Source organism: Schistocerca gregaria, chromosome X (genome assembly GCF_023897955.1).
Source record: "Schistocerca gregaria isolate iqSchGreg1 chromosome X, iqSchGreg1.2, whole genome shotgun sequence".
NCBI lineage: Eukaryota > Metazoa > Arthropoda > Insecta > Orthoptera > Acrididae > Schistocerca > Schistocerca gregaria.
In genome coordinates, this window is record NC_064931.1 from 872720844 (window position 1) to 872740608 (window position 19765).

The 19765-nt window shown below is 40.2% G+C and overlaps 1 protein-coding gene across 10 annotated transcripts in view; it reads left to right on the plus strand.

Moving 5' to 3' along the window:
• LOC126297613 (biotin--protein ligase) overlaps positions 1 to 19765 on the plus strand; it is a 429285-nt gene that overhangs the window by 238457 nt on the left and 171063 nt on the right. The gene's annotated exons all lie outside the window — the stretch shown is intronic.

The window sequence follows — 19765 nt, forward strand, 5'->3', positions numbered from 1 at the left end:
GCTCACTAAGGAGTTGTGCCACGAGCAGGTTGGGAGTTCATTGCAGATAGAATAATGATTTTATAATGTATGGTGTGTTTCAGTGGTAAGTTTTAGTACATAAAGCTTGCATTGAAATGCATTTCAGAAAGATCATAATGGTTGTTTTTGGTGAAAATGCTAAGAAACTCTGCTATTTTAAACTTAATAACCGAGTAAATGAGAATCTAATACCATATTTTACAAATAAAATTACTTTTTGGTTTATGCAAATTTGGTGTGTGCAGCGATTTGGTGGCAAGTATCTATCACATACAGCGAGATTTACCTCTCTGTCACAACTACGCCCCCCTCTCTCACTCCCCCCCCCCCCTCTCTCTCTCTCTATCTCTCTCTCTCTCTCTCACACACACACACACACACACACACACACACACACACACACACACACACACACAGAGAGAGAGAGAGAGAGAGAGAGAGAGAGAGAGAGAGAGAGAGAGAGAGAGAGAGAGCTCCTCTGCTCCTCTGCTATCACTTTGTCCATCTCCTCCTCCACCCGTCTATCTGCATGTGTCACCTCCTCTCACCCCGTTTCTGTTCATCTCCTCATTACTGTTACTACTCTCTTTGCCGCCCCCCCCCCCCCCCCCCCCGGCCCCCCTGCGCACTGTCCTCTTACTCCTCTCTCTGACCTTGGCCATTGTTTATTGTTATTGCAAATGAAAACTTGAGTAGGAATTGAGATCACTTAAAATGATTGGTTAAATAAGCTGGGCTTATCAGTATAAGGGATATGAGAGTGACCTCTCCAGGTGCAGGATCTGTAAGGATACTAGTTTTAATGACAGTATTTCATGTAGTTGTAATCTGTAAATGAGTAGCATTACAAAGATTCAATCAATTCAGACTCAACAGTACTATTAGAATCATAAGCTGATAAGCCGTATGTACAACACAGTCATTTAAACCATGTTCATCTGAATGCATATTAGTGTATCATGTAAAAAATTTGAAGTAAATTGGTCAAGAGATTTATGTTAACTATATAATATTACATATATATTTATATATTATGAATATTAAAAGCTATATAGTCTGTGTCCATTTGGATGTTCCTTAGAAAATCATGTAAAATTTTGATGTTAATTGGTCCAGTACTTATCGAAATTTTTGAGAATAACATTAAACGATGATGTCTCTATATATAATAGTATAGATAAACAAAAAAGTGATGGTCCTATAACATACCCTTTGGATACGCCTAAGTTAATTTTACATCTGAAGCTGTATGACATACTAAGCTCTGTTTGCTAGAAACTCTTCAGTCGAATCACACAACTAGTCTGGTATTACCAGTACTCTTATTTTGTTCATTAGGCAGCAGTGCGAAACTGTATCAATGCCTTTTGGAAGTTGATGCACAGAGCGTTTGAGGTAATGGGTGACTTGTGGTGCCACGAAAATAATCTAAGTTCGGAGTTGTTGTGGCTGCATGGGCCGCTTGGCAAGCCGGGACTCGTCAGCAACTGCATGGTGCCGAACATTAGCCGGAGCAAGAGGGGTAGCCCCAGCACGAGGTCCAGGCTGACCGCGTCGCTGGGAATTCCATGTTGACACTATGTTGAGGACTGTGCTTTGTGTCAGTGAAGGAGATTTGTGTGCCGGGAGTGCCAAAGATGGCGACGGACTTTGTGGCAGACATTTCACAGTTCATGTAGAAATGAATAATAGCCAGAGGAATCAAGATACCTTACAAAGAAACATGTACACTACCATTATTTGCATGATGATTCTTGTGGTGTAATCAGATTTTCAATATCTTTATTAGTTTAAAGTTTAGTATCTGACTGTAAATTATACAAGTAACACGCAGCAACGAATTTCCAAAATATAAATGCTTCATCCAATTTTGTCGATCAACATGTCTTTAGAAAGCTATTAGTGTAAACCTAAATTGGTATGAATTATAGACATGTAACTTGAATAATACAGGAGTTATTGGATGTCAAAGTGGCCGGTTGCTATTGATTGCGTCAGGCCATAAGTACTCCACAGTTACACGAAAAAATGGTAGCAGCATTCTTATAAATATCTATGTCTTTGTTTATATTTGATATATACTATTCATGAAGAAATTGGTCAAATATTTACTGTGTCTTAGAAAGCACAGAGACATTAGGCTACTGGCCTACTTTTGTATCTATTCCTTTGATATATGTTTATTTGATTTGTTTATGTATTTAATAATGTGTGTGAGAGCATGTTTATGGTCCTACCATAGGAATATTTATTCAATTTCAAGTTATTTAAATGTAAATCCAGTATTTTGTATGTGTTTCAATATGTTTGTGAGTGTGCGTTGGCTTGGAGACGTGGTGGGAGCACTCTAGCCAATCACAGTGCTCGTTACTACGGTAGGCTACTACCAAAGTCAGTGGAGAGATTGGTATGGAAGTGGGGGAGGAGCATCGGGTCACACAGGACACGAGGAGAGTGCTGGATGGGAAGGTGCGATGGACAGTCGCAGAAAATACTTGGAGAGTGTTGAACAGATTGCGCGTGGTCACGGGAGATAGAAATATCTCGTAGTGCTGACTTGCGCATGTATGAGATTTCCATGGCATCTGCAGTGAAGATGTAGTATGCATTTAGAAGTGAATATTGCAAGCTATGTTGTTGTTCATAACTAATTACGTGAAGTAGGAATTTATTGTTTCCCTGTTATTAAACTTATATTTTATTTAAGTGCTGGACCATCGACAGCAATAAATGTTTTCCAGTGAGAAACGGCATTCTTAAAGGTACTTCTGCTATCGTCCTCATCATTTAAAGTCATTAAAATAGTACCTGCAGATTTTATTTAATTGCAATCTTTCATTTATAAATTTCTATGTTACATTCAAAATTCGCAGTCGCCGAGTGATAGGAACATTTTACCGTTCGATTCATGTGTATATTCATATTGTATTCTGTAGACTCAGCAGTATTTGGCTTGTAATGCAGCAACTGTGTATCCCAGCTCCTAGACAACAAAACCAGTCCAAACTTTTAATATTTTCAGCTCTGAGTCTAAGGGTACATAGTTGAGGGCCACCATTAATTTTTTAATTTGAAATCCCGCAACTGGGGGCTCGTCTGGGATTTGTGTCCTGCAAAGTGGTAATTCCTTTTCTCTCTGTTATTCAGCATACTATGCAAAGTATAAAAACCTTTGCAAAACTTCTAGAGATTTCTGTAGAGTTAACCTCTCACAAAAGACAGTGTGAGATCATTTCCCCTGCCGCAAGTAGGTTTCTGGGAATAGTTAAATTGCCCAGTCATTTTCACAACTAACATATGCTATTGATAGAGGTCCTCATCTGATTTGGGTTAGCGCTTTTAACGGACAGCAGTATCGGAGATGGTTGGAACACACGGTAACCGATCGCAGCAGCTACAGTTACTTCTCCAGTGGCGGACGCAGTTCAACAGCAGTATGACGGCAGTGTCTTGTGTTTAAATCTGAAGTTCAAGCTCCACTTACAGATCTCGCGAATATAAAACAGTCACCTAGTATGTGTAATTCTGAAAACTTATGTAAGCTGGTTAGTCCAAAATCATAGTGTGAAAGTGTAACTAGCAGGAATTCAGGCAAGTGGAATGAATGTGGAGGAGATATGATGTCTCAGCTAATGCAGATGATCCAGGGATTGGGAAATAAAATGAATACAATAAGAGTCCGAAAAGTGTTTTTTGAATAAATTTTGGAGTGAGGCAAAACAGATGTGGATCCAAAATGAATTTTTAAATGAGCCAAGTTACAGGTACGGTAATGGGACGATGAGAGATTTTTGCAAGTGCAAACTTGGCAATCTTATGCATGTGAAACATCCGTTGGGGGTTTTAACGGAAATCACCACGTTAAAAAGGCGATTACCCAAAAATTTGCAGTGGGATCTTGTCCATAGTTTATGTGATTCCGTGGACGAATTTCTAGAATTTGTAGAAAAATTAGAGAGTGCTTTGAAGTTCAAACCTCAAAGCAAACTGGGTGGTAGTTATCAAAATGGGAATCTAAATAATCATCACCAAAATAATAATCATGAGAGAAATCAAAAGGATTTTGAAGGAGAAAGCAGCTGGAATGAGCAGAATGGTCAGAGAATGAACGGGAGTGATAACTTCTGTGAATGGGACCAAAGTAAAGAACGCAAATTTGATGGGGGAAATTCGCGCGAAATGCAATCGCGTAACAACCAGTCAGGAAACTGATGTTCGCCACATCTCAGGTCCGAGGATGGCGATCTGAACAGGCAATGAAAAGGACTGGAGATAATCGTAATGGTAGAAATGATGTTGACAGGTTTGGAGAAAGGCAACAAATATGTAATATGGAGTTTGTTAAAGAGGAAGGCTATATAGGTGGCTCTTTCAATAAAAGCAGGTGCGAACGGTGGAAGCATAGATTTGTGAGAGATTTAAGTAAAAGTAATGGAAATAAATTTCCGGGGAATGATGTAAGTTATGTATATGTAATGAATGAGTGTGTGAATGGTGATGAATGGAAAGATTCAGTGGTTGAAAGAGAAGTTAAAGAGGAGATGAATTTTGTGAAAGCAAATTGTGTGGAGAGTTCTGAAGAGGCATTACCAAATAGTAGAAATTGCAATAAGGAAGTTGTTGTAGTAGCAAGTACTTGTGAGTCGGCGAAAAGCATCAATGTTAGGGAAGGTGGCATAGCTTTGGTCTTGCCAACTGCAAGTGAGGGTTATTGTGCTATGGTGGAAAGTGTCAATGTTACTAAGGGAGGCTTAGCATTGGTCTCGCCAGCAGTTGAAGGGTCCAGCAAAATCAGCATGGACACGTTCCCACGGGCATTATGGTGCGTATGGTGATAGCATCGCCTGCATCACCATGTGTTGGGTAGCTCACTAAGAGCAATCCGCGGCAAGATATACAATGTCACCTTTGATTCTGTCGAAAACACATCCTGATGGGCAAATATCTTGGTACCTGGGTAATTTCACGTGAAATCACACAGTTGGAAATTTTTACCTGTGCAACCGAAGAGCTGTATTTTCAAGTAATATTATAAATCACCCACTGGCCGTTGCCCTTATGTCACAGATTTTTCTGAAAATTTGGTGTAAGAATGTACATAATGAGTTAGGGTTAAACTGTTTTTTCTAGAATTTCTTGACCAAAATTGTAATTAGGAGACCATTTTGAAATGTGGACTCCTTCTACCAACTGGCATTGAGAAATGAAGCGCCTTGTAAGTTTGTAACCACTATAACTTTTTTATTTATGAATCAATTTTATTCAATTTTGTGTCATTGGAAAGTAAAAGAATAGAACTATAATATAAAAATTATTAAAGTGCTGTGTCTAAGCAACAAATGTTTGAAAATTTGTAATTAATGTAATTTGTCACCATTTTTTTTGCAGATTTCAGGAATTTTTTTTATAGCAGAATCACAAGTTTCACCATCTGAATTTTTGTTTCAAATAATTCCTACTGCCATACTTTTCAACATAAAAAATCAGAAGGGTGTTCGTTCTTTATTTTTCAATAATGCTGTAATAATTAATTGCCTTCAAATAGCTAATCAACAATATATGAAACAACAATGAAAAATTCAGTCTAGCAGCAACACTCACATCCAACACAGGCTGTGTGTGTGTGTGTGTGTGTGTGTGTGTGTGTGTGTGTGTGTGTGCACTTTATATATCTGAAGGACATTTTTGTCTTGATTTTGTGCTTCTTATATAAGCATCCATTCTGTCTGGTAATTAGAGAACAAGAAAAAGTTTCAATCCATCCAGTTCTTTCCTGCAACATACACAGTTGATTAAAAATCACAATGGAAAACAAATGTTGTTTAGGTTTTGTGTCAGCAGCTGTGTGTCAGAAGAAAAGTAGTAGCAGTGAATAGCTTGATTTAATAGATGTGTCAACCCTGAATCAAGCTGATATTGAATTATTGAAGCTAAAAAGCACCTGTGAAAATATAACGAGTGTTTGTTCTTCTCACAAAAGGCGCTATTTGGGAACATTTGAAGACAGACAAAGAATTTGCTGTGACCCTTTTAAGAAACATGGTAAAAAAACTGCTAAGAAATCTTTGAAACCTATTTCTTTAATCACGACAAGGAAGTATAAAACCCTTGGACTTATCTCAGGCACCAACCTGTGCTTAACATGCCACAAGGACATTTTATCTCCTACGGGGGAAAACCTTCCAGGGATGATTGAATGTGAAGTTGAAGATCAAGAATATACACCAGATCCATCTACAGCTCTTCAAAAACTTAATGAAAGTTGTGAATTACTTGGAATTTCACCACTTAAGGTTACCAAGAGAGCACAAGAGAGGCATCCAGAATACATTCGACCCAAGTCTCGTTGCTTAGCTTTAAAATTCCAGCAAACAGTATCAGAAGCGCTACATGTTCCAGTGAAAAATGTGTCTGAAGAAACAGGCAGTGCTGAATGTACAGACTGTAATATTTTAATGCAAAAACTTAAAGAGAAATTCAGCAAAAATTCTGTTAAAGAAAAACTACAAATACTTACCTTAGATCAGCTTTATGGAGTAAAGAAAAAATCCAAATGTTTTTTAACACTACTGAATACATGGTAAAGAAATTGAGGGTATTGCTAAAAGAATATGGTATTTTGTCAAAAGGGAGTTATAAAGTGGGAAACAGAACAGGTAAGGATGTGGAAAAACATGTCCAGAATTTTTACTGTGAAGATGATATAAGTCACATTTCTGCTAATAAAAAAGACAGTCTGTCTGTCCCTTCATAAAATGACAAAAAGTGTATAAGACAAAAAGACTAATTTTACATAATCTGAAAGATGTATACTTTGCTTTCAGAGAAAAATACTCTGAAGATAAAATTGGTTTTACTACATTTTGTGAACTTAGGCCAAAAGAATGTGTTCCTGTAAACGTATGTGTATGCATGTATCACCAAAATGTAAAACTGTTAATGCATGCTGCACATCTGAAGGACCGTACACTGAACTTCTACAGAAACTTGTGTTCAATCTGGAAAATGAGGAGTGCATGCTGCATCGTTGTTCTCGGTGTCCTGACAGATATGAACTGCACAATTTTTTAATGGTGCTGGAGTCCTTACAAGATTGTGGAAATGTTGTTTTCAAACAATGGATGCAAACTGATCGATCTACACAGGAGACATTAATGAAGACGACCAATGAATTTGTTGAGTACCTCATGCAAAAACTTCAAAACTTAACACAACATCCTTATGTATCAAAATCTCAAAGTCACTACTTCAATTCAAGCAAATAAACCCTCCCTGATACTACATGCATAATCATAGTGGATTTTGCAGAGAACTATACCTGTTGGCTTCAGGATGCTGCACGAGGTTTTCACTGGCAGAACATTCAAGTCACCCTTCAGACTTTTTTTGTGGTGTACTTTGAAACAGATGACTGCATTAAGTTAATGTCATTGTGTTGTATAAGTGACTGTTTGCAGCATGATAAAACACATTCCATGTTTTCCAGAAAACTGCTCTCACTTATGTATTGGAACAATTACCACACATCCAGCATGTTATGTACTTCAGTGATGGCATTTCTGCACAATATAAAAACTTTAAGGACATTTTAAATTTGTGTCATCACAAGCAAGATCATGGAGTAACTGCAGAATGGAATTTTTTGCCACTAGTCATGGCCAAAATGCATGTGGTGGAGTTGGTGGTACTATTACACGTTTAGCAACAAGAACAAGTTTACAGCGTCCATATGACAGTCAAATTTTAAGTCCAAAAGATCTGTTTACATTTGTCAAAACTCGTGTTCCAGGAATAGAAACCTTTTATATTACAACAGAGGAGGTAACAAAGTTCACAAACATGTTACAAAAATGATATGAGATTGGTTCTACCATTCCTGGGACAAGAGTGAATCATTTTTTCAAACCACTCAATGATAAGTTGTTGATAAAGCGTGTTTCATCATCTACTAAATTCATTCAAGTTCCTCTTGGAATTCAAAACACTGCTTCTAACACAATTAAAGAAGAAACATTTGTCGCAGCTTTCTACGATAACCAGTGGTGGCTTGGAAAAATTCTACAGATAAGTGAAGAACACACAGATCTGAAAGTCAAGTTCATGAGTCCAAGTGGCCCTTACTCGAGTTATTCTTTGCCACTTCACACTGATGTTTGCTGGATACCTCCTGAAAAAAATTTTAATGACTTTGCCTGCTCCTAGAGAAAGCACAAGTACTGGTTGTTTATATACTTTTGAATCAGACATAATATTTTCTATTGAAAACTTTTTTGAAAAAATAAATGCTTTTTAGAATTTTATGAATGTTTTTTATGAGAACTGATCATCATTTGTGACTACTAGGTGACAGACACAAAATGAAATGTGTATATTATTATTTATGTTCTTTCTGTTTTAAATGATTAAACAGAACAAACACCCTTCTGATTTTTTTAATGTTGAAATATATGACAATAGGAATTTTTTGAGACAAAATTTAAAATGGTGAAACTTGTGATTTTGCCGAAAAAAATTCATGAAGTTTGTAAAAATAAATTTTTGAAAAGTGACTTTAATTACAGATTTGCACATATTTATATGCACACTTGCAGCATTTTTATAGTTTAGTGATATAGTTGGTCCTTTTTATCTTTCTAATGACACCAAATTGAATAAAATTTATTTATAAATGAGGGAGTTATAGTAGTTAAAAACTTTAAACCAACCTTTCGTACTGACGCCAGATGGAGAAAATGCTAGACATTTCAAAATGGCCCCCTGACTACAGTTTTGATCTAAAAAATCTGAAAATAATTATTTTATCACTGTCTATTGATGCACTTTCTTACACCAAATTTTCAACAATATCTGTGACATGATGGCCATGAGATTTCTTTATTTTGGGTGATTTTAAAGAGCCACCTGAGACCCTTCCCAATATCCCTGATGTAGGAGCTGAAGCACGTTTCGCTGTAGGGCAGCTGGGATCACAACCATAGGTGACAGCCCACCTGTAGCTGAGAGAACAAAACCATCAGATACCAAAGGCAGTAACAGAGGGAAAATAGTTAAACAAAGGATCAGAAGTCATGCCTGAAGGCCTGTTTGGCCAACAGTTCTGAACAAGATGGACAACTTGACGCAAAACCAGGTCAGTGATAACAGCTGCTGCAACCTGGGAATGTAGTAGGAAACTGTTCGTTGATCCTGATCAAAAGTAGCATCCAGCCCCAACAAAAGCTGTGACAGCACATCAGCATTGGCATGCTGTGCAGTAAGTTGAAAATGTATCTCATCATTGTAGCGAGACAGGAACACAGCCCAGTGCTGGAGATGATGTGCTGTTTTGTGACTATAAAATCAGCATAGGAATTGTGATGAGCAGCACTAATAAAATGGCTTTTTTGCAACTGATTCCGTGGAATTCAGCTGCCCAAGCTCGGTAGGGCTGGTGGGGCTGTTTACGGCAACAGTTGAACTCTACACGTGCTGCAATGACGTGCGTGCATTTACAGTGATAGTGTGACAACTACTACACATTTTGTTGAATGAAAGTTACACGGATTCCTGGAGCAGCGTTAACTGGCATAACGGGTGGTAGACCTGAGGAGAAAACCAACAATGGAGCAAAGCCTTAAGCATATGTGCATCAGTGACACCAAAAGCGAGGAAGTATAACTGAAGCCACTTCTTTTAAGCCTCTCAGTCTTCGGCCACATCTTCATAATGGGGAAGGACTGTGGGTACAGTAACAACATAGAAACCTGCATAGTCTGTGTGGCAGACAAGTTCAGGATAGCAACCATAAGAGCCTGCTGCTGCTGCTGCTGCTGCTGCTCAAGGAGAGATTGGAGTACTGTCACCATGGGCAGGAGAACTGAAGGAACAGCCAGATAGACTGAGCACACAGAAGCGAACCCCACGTTCATTACCATTTGTATCGTACTGTAAGGTTCAAACGACAGCACGGCCTCAATGAACCTAAGTTTATTATTCCACTTACTAGCAAACAACAACTGAGAATACAGATGCTAGCACTGAAACAATACAGGTACTGAGAGAAGCTGTTGCTGACAATAAGTACGAACATAATGTGAGAGCGAGTGCCGGCTGCACCGTGGAGCGCTCCAGTGTATGGAGGGCTCCAGTATATGACACAGCAGATTCTTTGCTGTGTGCACAAGTCGTGAGGCCCACTGCAGGCAGCCTCTGGTGGCTGGCTCGTGCAGATACCGTTGGCGGAATAGTTGGAAGTGCAGCCTGCTGGCGGCCTGGTGCCGCAGTGTGTATCCAAGTAGTGTGCAGAGCTAGAGCAAGACCAAAACTGCTTAGAATTTTCTGTCAAGTCTGTAGGTATAATTTTACTTTTGAATTTGTTGAACACTTCTTGCATGGCTCTCCTTGTGCATAGTTTGAGCTCTAATTATAGCATATGTTTCTCATACTGGACATGTTTAGGACCAAAGTCTATTTTGAACAGTTGTAATGATAAACGTACGAGCTGTCAAAATGGCAGCAAGCCCTGAGCTGCACAAATAAATAAAATATAATTAATATGTTGCTTAACTCTTCTTGAAACGTAAGTTCTTGCAATTTTAACAATAAGTCTGATCATCATTTACTATGACATTGTATAACATTTGCCATTGTAGTTGAATTGAGTATTGCACGACACTTTTAGACTTGACCCTATGGCAAAATATGTGACACTTCTTTCAGTTTTATCAATATACTGTTTTAATCTTGTTTGGTTTGGTGTCTCAGTGTGTAAGTGGCAGATCAGCAGGTTCAGCCCCAATAGGTCTCAGAACTTTTTATGTCACTTAGCACTTCTTCCTTCTTTAGCAGTGACTTATTAGAATGAAAAATGCCAAGTTGCTCCACGGTTGAGAGTCTGCATTAAACTCTATGTCTCCCTATACAAGCTGTTACAAAAAGGTACAGCCAAACTTTCAGGAAACATTACTCACACACAAAGAAAGAAAATATGTTATGTGGATATGTGTCTGGAAACGCTTACTTTCCATGTTAGAACTCATTTTATTATTTCTCTTCAAATCACATTAATCACGGAATGGAAACACACAGCAACACAATGTACCAGCATGACTTCAAACACTTTGTTACAGGAAATGTTCAAAATGTCCTCCGTTAGCGAGGATATGTGCATCCACCTTCCATCGCACTGAATCCCTGATGCACTGATGCAGCCCTGGAGAATGGCATATTGTATCGCAGCCGTCCACAATACGCTCACGAAGAGTCTCTACATTTGGTACCAGGGTTGCGTAGACGAGAGCTTTCAAATGCCCCCATAAATGATAGTCGAGAGGGTTGGGGTCAGGAGAGCGTGGAGGTCACGGAATTGGCCCGCCTCTACCGATCCATGGGTCACCGAATTAGTTGTCGAGAAGCGTACGAACACTTCGACTGAAATGTGCAGGAGATCCATCGTGCATGAACCACATGTTGTGTCATACTTGTAAAGGCACATGTTCTAGCAGCACAGGTAGAGTATCCCGTATGAAATCGTGGCGGTGAATCGAGAAAGTACAGTACATACTGATGAAACTAAAATGAGCTCTAACATGGAAATTAAGCTTTTCTGGACACATGTCCACATAACATCTTTTCTTTATTTGTGTGTGAGGAATGTTTCCTGACAGTTTGGCCATACCTTTTTGTAACACCCTGTATATGACTGGGTACGTCAGTTCATGCGCCTCAGGACAGCAAGGACTTACCACTTCCTATTTGAAGCTTCCTGACAGATAAAAACTGTGTGGTGGACCGAGCCTCGAACTCGGGATGTTTGCCTTTCATAAGCAAGTGCTCTACCATCTGAGCTACCTAAGCACGAGTCTCAACTCATCTTCACACCTTCAGTTCCACCAGTACCTCGTATCCTACCTTACAGACTTCACAGAAGCTCTCCTGGTGACCTCGCAGAACTAGCTACTCCTGGGAAAAAGGATATTGGCGAGACATGGCTTAGCCACAGCCTTAGGGATGTTACCGGGATGAAATTTTCACTCTGCAGAGGAGTGTGCACCGATATGAAACTTCCTGGCAGATTAAAACAGTATGCCGGACCAAGACTCGAACTTGGGATCTTTGCCTCTACCAGGTGATAGAGGACTTGCTCGTGAAAGGCAACTGTGGCCGCAGCGAGACTCAAACTCGGGAACTTTACCTTTGCCAGATGCCAGAGCACTTGCCTGCAAAAGGCAAAGGTTCTAAGTTTGAGTCTCAGTCCGGCACACAGTTTTAATCTGTCAGGAAGTTTCGTATCAGTGCACACACTGCTGCAGAGTGAAAATTCACTCTGGAAACATTCCCCAGGCTGTGGCTAAGCCATATCTCCACAATATCCTTTCTGCCAGGAGTGCTAGCTTCTGTGAAGTTTGGAAGGTAAGAAACGAGGCACCGGTGGAACTGAAGGTGTGTGGACGGGTCGTGAGTCGCACTTGGACAGCTCAGATGTTAGCGCTCTTGCCATTAAAAGGCAAAGGTCCCGAGTTCTAATCTTGGTCCGGCACACAGTTTTAATCTGCCAGGAAGTTTCACATCAGCACACACTCCATTACTGAGTGAAAATTTCATTCTGGTACTCCCTACTTTACCGTCCTGTTGTGTTCTAACAAACCCTCTGGTTGAAGATAGCTTTACTGTTTTACACTACTCCTAAACCTAGGTGGTAAGGATCACAGACTTATGAAGAGCTCTGGATGGATTATGTTTTCTTAGATTTCTTCCAAAGAGTCTCTTTTATATGTTCTTTTTGTGATACCTCACACCCCCCTCAGTTGCAACAAAACAGAATCCATTTAGTTTCGTGGTTGTGTTGTAGTGTTTGTGTTGTTATCTTTCATCCATCTTTCTTCTGATATTGATTAGACGCCTACTTGAGCAAATATATCTTTGCTGCCAACCCCTTTTCATTTTTGCCACAAATGAAAGAAGAAAAACAAAAAATACTGGTTTTCTTCTTGTTTTGGCAGCAGTTATAAGGAGTGAACACAACCCAGAAGACACACACATTTATGTAAGATTTTGCTCAATAAATTGGTGAATTGATAAAAAATTGGTGTTGCCTACATTATATAAAATATCAGCTAAAACTTAGCAATATTTGTTAGAAGCTTATCCAGAAAGCAGAAACTACTGTAGAGAGCAGATCTGGAATCTGGAGATTTGTGCTTGTGAGAAAGATGGGAATGATTTTTTATATTAATGTTCTGACATCTAGTTTTATATAATTGTGCCCCTAATCTCACTCTGGGTATGTACTCATAGATATTTTATAGTTTTTATCATTTCCAGCTACTGATCTTCAATGATTCATCAAATAATAATGGGTATTTCCTCCTTCAAGGGAAATAACTTGCATATGTTAGTGCTGAGAGTGGAATGTCACCACTTGTACCTGAAGTTGGTCCTCTGTAGATCTTCCTACATTTTGCTACGACTTTCTGGCACCGTGACTAACCTATGTACATTAGCATCATCTGTGAATAGCCTCATGAAACTCCCAATGTTATGCACCAATTCATTTATGTATGTTGTGAATAGCGTTGCAGATGAAGCTGAGTAGCACTGTGCTGTAGTGGTTATGATACTAAACTGTTAGATGGAGGGTCGTGAGTTCAAAACTCATCTCGACTGTACAATTGTAATTTCTATATTTGGTTTGAGTACATTCTAGAAGTATCTAAAAATGTAAGCATCATTGTACTATAATGTTCTTTAGCTGTATATATACTGTATGTGTTCTGGCTGGAGGCAGTTTGATCTGCGCTCTTATTTGTGCAAGTACTGAATAAACCTTCGTTAAGTGAAGTTAGTGTTCATCATTCATCTACTTACACCATCTTCTACGTGACATTATTCTGGTGGAGACACTGGGGTATTGGAACTTGTAGTAGCGTACATTATTGACGACACAGTTGCTTGCATTGGGCCGTGACAGAGCTGTCGTTTACGTGGCAAGAAACCCAAGTTCGAGCCATATTCAACAGATTACAATCTACTGGAGACAGAAGAAGATGACGGCGTTACGATGACAGCAACGGTGTGCCACCACGTGAGACATCCTTCCGGGTTCTCTGTTGACAATGGCCAAGATCCAAACAAGTGGCTGAAGGTATATGAGCGTATAGTCAAATTTAATAGATAGGATGAAACTATGTATTTGGCGGGCACTACCAAGCAATGGTATGAGAACAACGAGGAGAAGTTCACAAGCTGGTAGTATTTCAGGCGGAAACTACACAACTATTTCGGTGACACATAAAGACAGAAGTGAAAGGCTGAAGATAAATTAAAGTGCAGGGCACAGTGTCCAGGAGAAGTTATGGCATCCTCCTTTCAAGACGTCTTGTACCTGTGCAAAATAGTGGATCCTAGAATGAAGGAGGAAGACAAGGTTGCACTTCTCATGGAGGGTGTTGCTGAGGACATGTATCAAGCCTTACTCTTGAAGGAAGTTTCGACAGCAGACGACTTCATAAAATGGTGCCAGTATATCGAGACAATGCACAAAAAAGAATTCCACACAAGAAGTTTGAACGGCTCCCAAACGTTGTGTCGATGTCTGTGATGGAGGAAGCAACTGATTTCACAATTGTTCTTCCCAAATAGTGATAGAGGAAGTTCAGAAGGGACTTGGATTGCACAGCGAGCAAAAAACCGAGACTCTTCAAGAGGTCATAAGGGAGGAAGTGGAACAGACATTGAACCCAATCTCTCAACCTTCATTTCCCTATAAAACAGTGAAAAAGTCTAGACCCAGGCTAAGTTACATTCCTACAATGCCACATGAGGAACCTGTTTGGGCACCAAGGAAGACTGATGTCTGGAGGACCGAGGATAACCAACCAGTATGTTTACACTGTGGACGACCGGGACATGTGGTGCACTATTGTTGAGAAAGGCAGCGGATACTTGATGACGCCCGCACCAGAAGACAGCAGACCGATCTTAGCCTACGCCAACTCTGGATCGACGAAGATGAACAAGAATATGTGGGTGCAGGACGATGTAGGTCACCATCGCCGCAAGCTAGCCGCTGAAGAAGATGCTCCCCAACACGCCAATCAAGGTTTCCATCGCCGTTTAGAAGCTCCAGCTGATCACCTAGCTGCCGCAACGTTTGAAGCTAAAGGGTGTGACCTTCCTTGGAGGTGAGGCTGCTGAAGAGAAAAATCTTACGCCATCAATCACTACAAAAATGAAAGGAAACTATGTCAATATCCTAATGGATGGACGACCAGGCCAAGCTCTTGTGGACTCTGGAGCATCATGTTCAGTCATTTCGGAGAAGTACCTTCGCCAGTTGCAGGAAACCGTATTCGTCGACAGCAAAACATCTCTGCTCAAGGTGGCTAATGAAAAATATGCTAAACCTACAGGAAGATGTACCATTCATGTGGTTATTAGAGGCCGTACACAGCCTTCAGAATTCATTGTCTTACAAGAGTAGTCATGCCGTCATTCTCGGATGGGACTTCTTGAAAGCTTCTCAGGAAATTATAGGTTGTGGTTGCTCGAAGACTATGCTAGATGAGATGAGATACTGTGGACAGGAAGATGCACATCCGAGTGTGTGGAGACTTTGTGCTGGATGAAGTGATCATTCCTGCAGTCACTGCTAGTAAGGTAACTGTCACGTGTCATGCCATGCATCAACCAATGGATCTTGTAGTGGAATGTAAAATTAGCATACCACTGAACAGTAACTTTGTCATCCCAGCCTCTCGTTTAAGAACGGATTTGATGAATTGTTAATAGTAAACTGTCGCCGAGAATCGCAGATCTTTCCAAGATGCATGTGCATAGCACCCGCTGAGCCGTTAATTGAAGAACAGCAGAGCGTCATACATACCTCCCAACGCAAGACTGTGTGCGAAATTAGTGCTACCACTACAAGACTAGATCTTCCAGCCCGACTATCACCAGATCTCACTAAGAAACAACAGAAGAAGCTACTTGCCATTCTTCAAGAGATCTCTGAATGCTTCAATCTACAGGTGAAGAGCAAATTAGACAAATCGATGGTGAAGCACTTGTTTAGCACTGGAGACCATCAACCAGTAAGCCAGAGAGCATACCCTTTGTCAGCAATGGAACGTCAAATAATTCGTGACAAGGTAGAGAAAATGGTGAAGAATGGCATCATTCAGCCTTCGCAGACCCCATGCTCATCACCAGCAGTCCTTGTCAGGGAGTAGGATAGTATGGCACCTGAAGTGCACGATGTGCCTTTGTTATTTAGATGACATTATAGTATTCTCAGCGACATTTGATGAACATATAAGAAGACTGAGGTCCATTCTTAAGTGTCTCCAACAAGCCGGACTGAAACTTAATCCAAGAAAGTGTCTCTTTGGAGCAAGAGAAATCTAAATACTTGGACACCTTGTGTCAAACGAAGGTGTGCGGCCAGACCCATAAAAGGTGAGATCTATAACGGAATTTCCTATTCCTAAAAGTATTAGAGATGTGAGAAGCTTCCTCGGATTATGTTCTTATTACTGTCGTTTTATCAAAGGCTTTTGTATCGAAGCTATGCCACTCCAAGAGTTGTTAAAAGCTGATGCTAAATTTATCTGTGGTGGTGCTCAACAAGATTCTTTCGATGTACTGCGAAAAGCTCTGACGGCTGACCCTGTCTGTATGATGAGAGAGCACCTACAGATCTACACACAGATGCCAGTGTGTATGCGATCGGTGCTGTTGTGAGATGCCAGTGTGTATGCGATTGGTGCGGTTGTGGTGCACATTTCAAATGGAAAACGGATGGTTATAGCCTATGCTTCTAGGACACTTACAAAAGCCGAGAGAAACTACTAAACTACAGAAAGAGAATGTCTTGCTGTGATCTGGGCCATGTGTAAATTTCGACAGTATCTCTATGGAAGTCCATTCACAGTTGTTACAGACTATCATTCACTTTGTAGGCTGACAGGTCTTAAGAATCCAACAGGACGACTCGCCAGGTGGGCACTACATCTTCAAGAATATATTACCATACTAAGAGGAAGAAAACACCAAGATGCCAACTGTCTCTCAAGAAACCCTGTGCAAGACCATCAAAACTTTGATGAAGATAGTGACTGTGTCGCTACACTCCATGGTCTCTCTGCTGAGCAGAAGAAAAATGACAAATTATCTTAAATTATGCTTTCCTTAAATCAGTCAGAGGGTGTGAAAGGACAATTTAAGGTAGTTAATGGATTACTTTGCAAAAAAAAACTTCGATCTATTTGGAAAGAGGTGGCTACCAGCAAGAAAAACTTTGATCCGTTTCGAAAGAGGCAGCTACTAGTGATTCCTAAACACATGTGCTTAGATGTTCTAGCCTACAGAAATCCCATGACACACCTGAGACCGGATATTTAGGTTTTATTAAGATGCATTATAGAATCCGCAAGAGAGTTTTATGGTCAGGTTTATTTAGAAGTATCCATCACTATGTGTCTCACTGTCGAGAGTGCCAGAGGAGAAAGGCAGTCCCTCAGAAACCACCTGGCCGACTCATACAAATTCCACCAGCTGAAATGCCTTTCCAGGGTGTTGGCATTGACCTCCTCAGATGATTTCCAACGTCTGCTAGTGGCAATAGATGGATTATTGTGTGGACTGATTATCTGACATGCCATGCCATTACAAAAGCAGTGAAAACAGCCGAGGCATTCAAAGTAGCCAAATTCATCGCGGAAGACATTGTATTGAAACACAGTGCCCCAAGGACGTTAATTACGGATTGAGGGAAAGTTTTACAATCAAATCTTGTGATAGAGATAAACCGACGATGCAACATTACTCATCACATGATGACTGCCTACCATCTGCAAACTAACAGGCTTACTGTATGCCTTAATAAGTCCTTGCCCGACGTGCTATCAATGTTCGTCAGTGTTGAGCAGAGCAACTGGGATGAGGTGCTACCTTTTGTGATGTTTACCTACAATACCTCCAAACAAGACACTACGGGATTTACGTCCTTTTTCCTGGCTTGTGGGCATGAGGTGACTATGACGATGGACACTTTGTTTCCATTACATCCTGATGACGTGGACGATGACTTAATTGGCCAAGTGTTAACCAGAGCTGAGAAAGCTCGGCAGTTAGCTCAACTCTGCATGCTGCAGGCTCAAGAAAACGATCGCCAAAGGTATGACATGAGCCACTGCCCTGTTGTCTACCAACCTGATGACCTTGTCTGGAGCTTCACTCCTGTTCGGAAGGTTAGTTTCTCTGAGAAGCTCCTCAGGCGCTACTTTGGACCTTATAAGATTGTAAGACGGTTGTGTGATGTTATTTATGAAGTTGAAGATTTCGACCCCAACACAAGACGACAAAAGTTCAGAGATACGGTCAACGTCCTTCGAATGAAGCCCTATAAGGATCCGGCAACCCAGGGTAAATTTGAAGCTCCAACGACAGGCAACAAGCAGAAAGGTGATGAAGAGCGTAGCAGCAAAATAAGTTCTAAGAAGATCACCACCAGGGCGAGCATCGGTCATCGGGAGTCAGAGTATACAGAACCAATGACTCTTTCCTGGACTAGGAGGACGTAACACCAAGACGCTGTTGTCTTAAGAGAGGAGCAATGTCGCAGAAGCAGCTGAGTAGCACTGTAGTGTAGTGTTTATGATACTAAACTGTTGCATGGAGGGTCATCAGTTCAAAACTCACCTGGACTGTACCATTTTAACTTTTATATTCGGTTCGAGTACATTCTAGAAATATTCACAAATATCAAGAACCATTGGACTGGAATGTTCTGTATACTGAATGTGTTCTGGCCGGCTGTAGTTTGCTCTGCACTCTTGTATGTGCAAGTGCTAAATAAACCTTCGTTAAGTGAAGTTAGTTTCCGTCATTCATCTAATTACACTGTCTTCTACATGACAATAGTAATGGTTCCCTACGTAACACACAACGTGTGAGACGCATTTGTGTGTGTGTGTGTGTGTGTGTGTGTGTGTGTGTGTGTGTGCATGGGGGGAGGATGATTTGCATTAAAAACTGAAATGTGTCTGAAGATTAATATAAAAGATAATCTTTTAAAGAGTCAGCTATTGCCATATTTTTCCATAACAACAATTGGGACGCACCACCTTCTGGGTTGTGGACATGTCAGCAGAACAAACTCTAATCAAATTAACAACATTTCTTTAACAGTGTATTATGATTGTAAGTGTACTTGTTCCAAGTTGTTAGAAAAGATCACTGTTATGGTCCGTGGAAAAGACAAATATCTAACAGAATAGTGATTCTACGGTCAGTATCACTTTAACTGAAGTCAGGCACCCAGTTTAGTAGACAGTGTCTTCAGGACAGCAGATACAACAATGAAAACGAGTTGTGTTCCATCCCAGTGTATGATTTTGGTACTGGCATTACTACCTGAGCTGTAGGTGAAGTCCTCTTCGATGTTTGACTTAGATATATAATTTTATTTTCTGCAGTACATCGTAGAATTCATTGGTCATTATGAGTTAATTTCTTGGATTTGCTAGTGTTAGATTAGCATTTAGTGGGTATATGATGTTTCCAACCCATAACATCATTATTGGCCATGAAATTTGGTACATACAACTGCAGTGAAGTATATCTCATCTAGTTCTTGAACATATGAGTCCCTATAATTGTGTCTGGTATCAATTCTCAACTGTCTCTTATTGACCCATTCTCATGGAAAAGTGATGTTTAAGTGCACTGTGTGCTTTATACTTATATCCTTGCAAGAATAGCCAGA